Source organism: Arachis ipaensis, chromosome B5 (assembly GCF_059453495.1).
Source record: "Arachis ipaensis isolate K30076 ecotype BB chromosome B5, ASM5945349v1, whole genome shotgun sequence".
In the NCBI taxonomy this organism is placed as follows: domain Eukaryota; kingdom Viridiplantae; phylum Streptophyta; class Magnoliopsida; order Fabales; family Fabaceae; genus Arachis; species Arachis ipaensis.
The window spans coordinates 73,272,182-73,280,418 of NC_142440.1; positions in this window are offsets into that span (position 1 = coordinate 73,272,182).

An 8,237-nucleotide genomic window follows, 5' to 3' on the forward strand; every position below is an offset into this window, starting at 1 on the left:
AATTGATGAGTCCATATTTTATGATATCTTTTGGTTTAATTTGAGTGGATTTCATCACATGAACCCACATTTATTCATCTAAATAGCATGCTTTTGAGATTTCTTCCTAAATTGTGCTTGAGAGTAAAAACATGCTCTTTTATGCTTAATTTAGTCAATTTTAATTCACTTTAATCCCATGTGGTGCCTTGATGTATTTGTTAAGTGATTTTAGGTTTCCAAGGCAAGTATGGATTGAAAAAGTGAAGAAAGAGCATCTAAAAGGGGAGAAATCATGAAGAAAATGAGATTTGGAAAGCTGCCAGCCCTGACCTCTCTGTACTAAATTGGTCATAACTTGAGCTACAGAGGTCTAAATGAAGTGGTTCTAGTGGCATTGGAAAGCTAACGTCCGGGGCTTCAAAATGATATGTAATTTGCTATAGTGGACATAAGTCTACCTGTGCGTACGCACAGGTATTTATGCGTCCGCACAGGTCAATTTTCAGCATATGTGCGGACGCATGCGTTTGTGCGTCCGCACAGGTCCCTGCACGTGAGTTCATTAATGCAAATCACTGGGGGCAAATTCTGGGCCTCCAAAACCCAATCAAACTCATTTTCTGAAGCTATTTAAGGCCAAAGTGAAGAGGAATGAAGGGGGAAGCACTTAGGTTTAGGTTTTATCATGTTGTAGGTCATTTTCTAGAGAGAGAAGCTTCCCCTTCTCTCTAGAATTAGGATTTCTTAGTTTAATTTCTTGCACTTCTTATGTTTAATTCTTGTTTTTAATCTAGTTTCTTCTATCTTTCCTTGTTCTATTGTCTTAATTTCATTACTTTATCTTGTTATTTTCTCCATTTTTGCCACTTTTATGTATTTGCACTCTTGCTACTTTAATTTACATTTAATGCAATTTTATATTTTATGTCATTTATTGCTTCATTGAGTTGCTATCTTTATTTTCCTTGCTTGGTAGTTGTAGTATTTATTATTTCTTGTCATTTTACTATGCTTTATTTTCACACCCACCAAGTATTTGACAAAATGTTTGGTTGGGTTTTTACCTAGTTTTTCACACTCTTGGTTGAGAAGTTGTGTGGTTTGGGTGAACTTGAGTGGTGGATGTCCATTCCACATTGTGTGAGGGTTGTTAATTAATTTGGTTTCGACTAACGCTAATCTTTCACTAAGTTAATTAGTGAGTTGATTAGGACTTGTGGATTGAAATTAATTATGCCTAGTTGACTTATCCTCGATGTAGGGTTAACTAATTGGGATTAATACATACACAATTATCATGTTTGTGGTCCACAACTAGGATAGGGATCCTTAATTACCCACTTCTTGCCAAGAGTCCTTTTTAGCTTTCAATTTCCATTTTCATTGCCTTTACTTGCCTTCATTTAATTTCGTGCATGTTAAGTTACCTTTTTGCATTTTAATTTCTTACCATTTACATTGCTTGCTCTCTCTTGCATTCACAACCCCCAATTCCCTCATAGCCAATAACATGACATTTCATTGCAGTTCCTAGGGAGAACGACCCGAGGTTTAATTACTGCTCCAGATGAACCGCATAGAGCCAGGCTAGGTGAATGCTACAAGTGCGGGAAGCCGGGGCATATGGCTCGAGACTGTTCAGATAGGAAATGCCGGGATGCAACCGAATCTGATTCTCAGACCCAAGGTATCCATAAACTAGCAGATGAATTTTGAACTTCCATGTATATCATTAATATGTGATATTCATTATGTATGACGCCCATCGATAATTGTAAAATCGAAGTCAATGACTGGTCGAAGGCTATTAGTTGTTAAGACGGAGTAATGTTTAGTTAACTTAGAAGGGTGGATCGGTTTAGAGTGATGTTAGGTTTAAAATAGATAAGGGTTAGAGATGAAGATATTCTGAAAACTACTTTCAGGACACGTTATGATCATTACGAGTATACGGTGATGTATTTTGGGTTAACCAATGCTCCGGCAGTATTCATGGATTATATGAACATGATTTTCTAGCCGTACCTGGACGAGTTTGTCATTGTCTTCATTGATGATATTCTTGTTTCCTCTAAGATTGAGGAGGAGCATGTTGATCACTTGCAAATTGTGCTGCAAATTCTGAGAGACAGGAAGTTGTACGCTAAGTTATCTAAATGCGAGTTTTGGAAGAGTGAGGTAAAGTTTCTCGGTCACGTAGTGAGCAAGCAGGGAATAGCCATGGATCCTGCTAAGGTAGAAGCAGTGATGAATTGGGAGCAACCAACTTTAGTGACAGAGATCAGGAGTTTCCTAGGTTTGGCAAGGTATTATTGAAGATTCATTAAGGGATTTTCACAGCTCGCCTTACCTTTGACTAAGCTGACCAGGAAGGATACGCCTTTTGTTTGAACTCCGGAGTGCAAAGAGAGTTTTCAAGCATTGAAGCAAAGGTTAACTACTGCACCCGTGTGGGTATTGCCTTAGCCAAAGGAACCGTTTGAAGTGTACTGTGATGCATCATTAAAGGATTTGGGGTGTGTTCTGATGCAGCACTGAAATGTTATAGCATACGCCTCACGGCATTTAAGGTCGCATGAGATGAACTATCCAACTCACGATTTAGAACTTGATGCTGTTGTGTTTTCTCTAAAGATCTGGAGGCATTATCTCTATGGTGTTAAGTTTCATGTTTTCTCAGACTATAAGAGTTTGAAGTATCTTTTTGAGCAGAAAGAGTTGAATATGCGTCAGAGGAGGTGGATGGAGCTTCTGAAGGATTATGATTTTGAATTGAATTACCATCCTGAAAAAGCAAATGTTGTGGCAGACGCCTTGAATCAAAAGTCTTTATATGCAGCTTGGATGATGCTGTAAAAAGAAGAGTTACTAAAGGCATTTCAAGGTTTGAACTTGGGAATTAGAGAAGAATCTGAAATTCTGTGTTTGAATCAGTTGTAAATTTCAAGTGATTTTAAATTAGAACTTCTGAAGGCTCATCAAAATGATGAAGCATTACGTAAGGTATTGCCAGCAATTGAACAGGGAAGACAGTGGAGAGTGTCAGAAGGTCAGGATGGTTTGTGGGAGTTCAAAAACTGGATTGTTGTGCCAGATGTCGGAGACCTACGACAGAGTATTTTGGCGGAAGCTCATAAGAGCGGATTTTCAATTCATCCAGGAAGTACCAAAATGTACCAAGACCTAAAGCGATGTTCTGGTGGCCAGGAATGAAGAATGACGTGGCATTGCATGTATCTAAATTCTTAACGTGTCAAAAGGTTAAGATTGAGCATAAGAGACCATCAGGAAGCCTTCAGCCTTTAGAGATTCCATAATGGAAATGGGAGAGTATCGCAATGGATTTTGTGATAGGTTTGCCTAGAACCCAGACTGGTTATGACGCTATTTGGGTGGTCGTGGACCAACTGACAAAATCAGCTCACTTTGTTCCCATTCGAATAAGTTGCACAATAGAAGAATTGGCTCGAATGTACATCAAAAGATTGCCAGATTGCATGGCGTGCCTTCTACCATTATATCTGACAGAGATCCTCATTTCACATTGATGAGCGGATATTTTATACGCTTTTTGGGGTTAATTTCATATAGATTTTAGTATGTTTTAGTTGGTTTTTAGTTTATTTTCATTAGTTTCTAGGCAAAATTTATATTTCTGGACTTTACTATGAGTTTGTGTGTTTTTCTGTAATTTCAGGTATTTTATGGCTGAAATTGAGGGAGCTGAGCAAAAATCTGATTCAGGCTGAAAAAGGACTGCTGATGCTGTTGGATTCTGACCTCCCTGCACTCAAAATGGATTTTCTGGAGCTACAAGACTCCAAATGGCGTGATTCTAATTGCGTTGGAAAGTAGACATCCAGGGATTTCCAGCAATATATAATAGTCTATACTTTGCTCAAGGATAGACGACGTAAACTGGCGTTCAACGCCAGCTCTCTGCCCAATTCTGGCGTCCAGCGCCAGAAACAAGTTGCAAGTTGGAGTTCAACTCCAGAAAAGGATCCAAAGCTGGCGTTGAACACCCAAAACAGCCCCAGGCACGTGAAAGCTTTAGTCTCAGCCCCAGCACACACCAAGTGGGCCCCAGAAGTGGATTTCTGCACTATCTGTTATAGTTTACTCATTTTCTGTAAACCTAGGTTACTAGTTTAGTATTTAAACAACTTTTAGAGATTTATTTTGTATCTCATGACATTTTAGATCAAAACTTTGTACCTTTTGACGGCATGAGTCTCTAAACTCCATTGTTGGGGGTGAGGAGCTCTGCTGTGCCTCGATGAGTTAATGCCAGTATTTCTGTTTTCTATTTAATCATGTTTGTTCCTATCTAAGATATTCATTTGCGCCATATTATGATGAATGTGATGATCTGTGACACTCATCACCATTCTCAACCTATGAACGTGTGCCTGACAACCACCTCCATTCTAAATTAGATTGAATGAGTATCTCTTAGATTCCTTAATCGGAATCTCCGTGGTATAAGCTAGAATCCATTGGCAGCATCCTTGATAATCTGGAAAGTCTAAACCTTGTCTGTGGTATTCCTAGTAGGATTCTGGGATTAGATGACTGTGACGAGCTTCAAACTCGCGAGTGCTGGGCGTAGTGACAGACGCAAAAGAATAGCGAATCCTATTCCGGTATGATCGAGAACCTACAGATGATTAGCCGTGCGGTGACAGCGCACCTGGACCATTTTCACTGAAAGGAAGGATGGTAGCCATTGACAACGGTGATCCTCCAACACACAGCTTGCCATAGGAGGGACGTGCGTGCGTGAAGAAGAAGATAGAGAGAAAGCAGAGATTCAAAAGGCAAAGCATCTCCAAAACTCCAACATACTCTCATTTACTGCATAACAAGTAACCTTTAATTCATGCTCTCTTGTTCATTTGCAAGTCAATTGATAGCCACTAATTAATATCCTGACTAAGAGTTGCAAGATAACCATAGCTTGCTTCAAGCCAACAATCTCCGTGGGATCGACCCTTACTCACGTAAGGTATTACTTGGACGACCCAGTGCACTTGCTGGTTAGTTGTGCGGAATTACATAGTGTGAAGTAATTTCGTGCACCAAGTTTTTGGCGCCGTTGCCGGGGATTATTCGTGTTTGGACAACTAACGGTTTATTTTGTTGCTTAGATTAGAAAAAATTTCCCTTTTTAGTTTAGAGTCTCTTGTTATTGTCGTGTTAAAATTTTAGAATCCTTATTTTCTTTTTTTAAATCTTTTTCAAAAATAATTTTTCTATTAAATCCTGTGCCAAACTTTAAGTTTGGTGTTTTCTGGTTGATTTTTCTATGTTTTTCGAAAATTTTAGTTTGGTTTTCTAAAAAAAAATTTTAAGTTTGGTGTTCTTGTGAGTCTTCAAAGTGTTCTTGAGTTTTCCTTGTGTCTCGATCTTAAAATTTTTAAGTTTGGTGTTCCTTGGTGTTTTCCATCCAAAAATTTTCAAAAACAAGGAGCATTAGATCTAAAAATTTTAAATCTTGTGCTATCTTATTGTTTTTCTCTCTCCTCTTTAAATTCAAAAATATCTTTTCTCTCTCTTTTAAAGCAAATTTTCAAAATTCACCTTTAAAATTCAGATTTTTATAAAAAAAATTTAAATTTTAAAACCTTTTTCAAAAATCATCATATCCTTTTCAAAACTTCCTAACCACTTCTCCCTCATCAAATTTTTCGAAAATTTTCAATCATTTTTATTTATTTTATTTTAATTTATTTCATTTTCGAAATAAATAAATAAATAAATAAATAAAAATAAAAACTTTTTTTTACTTTACATCATCTCCCTTTTCCCATCATGGATCTAAGTGGAAATGAACAGTCCAGGAGGACTCTGGGGTCATATGCTAACCCCTCTACTGCTTCATATGGGAGCAGTATCTGCATACCCTCCATTGGAGTCAGTAGCTTTGAGTTGAATCCTCAGCTCATTATCATGGTGCAGCAAAGCTGCCAGTATTCCGGTCTTCCACAGGAAGAACCTACAGAGTTTCTGGCACAGTTTTTACAAATTACTGACACAATATATGATAAGGAGGTAGATCAGGATATTTACAGACTATTACTGTTTCCATTTGCTGTAAAAGACCAAGCCAAGAGGTGGTTAAATAACCAACCTAAGGCTAGCATAAGGACATGGAAACAGCTGACAGAAAAATTTCTGAATCAATACTTTCCTCCAAAACGGATGACACAGCTAAGGCTGGACATCCAAGGCTTTAAACAAGGAGATAATGAATCTCTTTATGATGCCTGGGAGAGATACAGAGAGATGCTACGCAAATGCCCCTCTGAAATATTTTCAGAGTGGGTTCAGTTAGACATCTTCTATTATGGGCTTACAGAAAGAGCTCAGATCTCTTTAGATTACTCAGCTGGTGGATCTATCCACATGAGAAAGACAATTGAAGAAGCTCAAGAGCTCATTGATACAGTTGCTAGAAATCAGCATCTGTACTTAAGCAGTGACCCTTCCATGAAAGAAGAGGCTAAAACAGTGACTGCTGAACTCAGTCCTGCAGAGCAAGCTGCTGAATTCAATCAGCAATTAGATTTTCTAACAAAGCAGTTAGCTGAATTCAAGGATAAACTACAAGAGACAAGGATGGCTAATATAAACATGGAAGTACAATTAAAGCAAACAAAGCAGCAACTGTCAAAACAAATAATAGAAGAATGCTAAGCAGTTCAATTAAGAAGTGGGAAAACATTAAATACCCCACCTCAAGGCAGCAAAGAGCTAAGGAATGAGCAAACCACCCAAAATTCACCTGAGGATAGTAAGAGCCCAGGGAAAAGTAATTCTGGCGCTAAAATGCCAGAAATCTGGTGGAAGGCTGGCGCTGAACGCCCAGATCATGCCCAAGACTGGCGTTCAACGCCAGTAACAAACAAGGACTGGCGTTCAACGCCAGAAACAAGCAAGGATCTGACGTTGAACGCCCAAAAGGGGCACAGTTCTGGCGTTCAGGCGCCAGGAATAGACAAGGAGTGGGCGTCTAACGTCACTCCAGCTTCTAACTCTGGCTCTCCATCGCCAGTGAGGGATCAGACACACACAAGTGCTGATGACAACCCCTCTAAAAAGGCTTCTTCAACCACTTCTGTAGGCAATAAACCTACAGCAACTAAGGTTGAGGAATATAAAGCCAAGATACCTTATCCTCAAAAACTCCAGAAAGAGGAGCAGGATAAGCAATTTGCTCGCTTTGCAGATTATCTCAGGACTCTTGAAATAAAGATTCCATTTGCAGAGGCACTTGAGCAAATACCTTCCTATGCCAAGTTCATGAAAGAGATCTTGAGTCATAAGAAGGATTGGAGAGAAACTGAAAGAGTTCTCCTCACTGAAGAATGCAGTGCAGTCATTCTGAAAAGCTTTCCTGAAAAGCTTAAAGACCCTGGGAGTTTTCTGATACCATGCACATTAGAAGGTAATTGCACCAAGACAGCTTTATGTGATCTTGGGGCAAGCATCAACCTAATACCTGCATCCACTATCAGAAAGCTTGGTTTAACTGAAGAAGTTAAACCAACCCGGATATGTCTCCAACTTGCTGATGGCTCCATTAAATACCCATCAGGCGTGATTGAAGACATGATCGTCAGAGTTGGGCCATTCGCCTTTCCCACTGACTTTGTAGTGCTGGAAATGGAGGAGCACAAGAGTGCTACTCTCATTCTAGGAAGACCCTTCCTAGCAACTGGACGAACCCTCATTGATGTTCAACAAGGGGAAATAACCCTGAGAGTCAATGATGATGAGTTTAAGTTGAATGCTGTCAAAGCCATGCAGCATCCAGACACATCAAAAGACTGCATGAAAGTTGATCTTATTGACTCTTTAGTAGAAGAGATCAACATGGCTGAGAGTCTCGAATCAGAGTTGGAAGACATCTTTAAAGATGTTCAGCCTAATTTGGAGGATTCAGAGGAGATGAAAGAGCCTCTGAAATTTCCTCTGGAAGAGGAAAAATCTCCTAAACCCGAGCTCAAACCATTACCACCATCCCTGAAATATGTATTTCTGGGAGAAGGTGACACTTTTCCAGTGATCATAAGCTCTGCTTTAAATCCACAGGAAGAGGAAGCACTTATTCAAGTGCTAAGGACACACAAGACAGCTCTTGGGTGGTCCATAGGTGACCTTAAGGGCATAAGCCCAACTAGATGCATGCACAAAATCTTATTGGAGGATAATGCTAAACCAGTGGTTCAGCCACAGAGGCGGCTAAATCC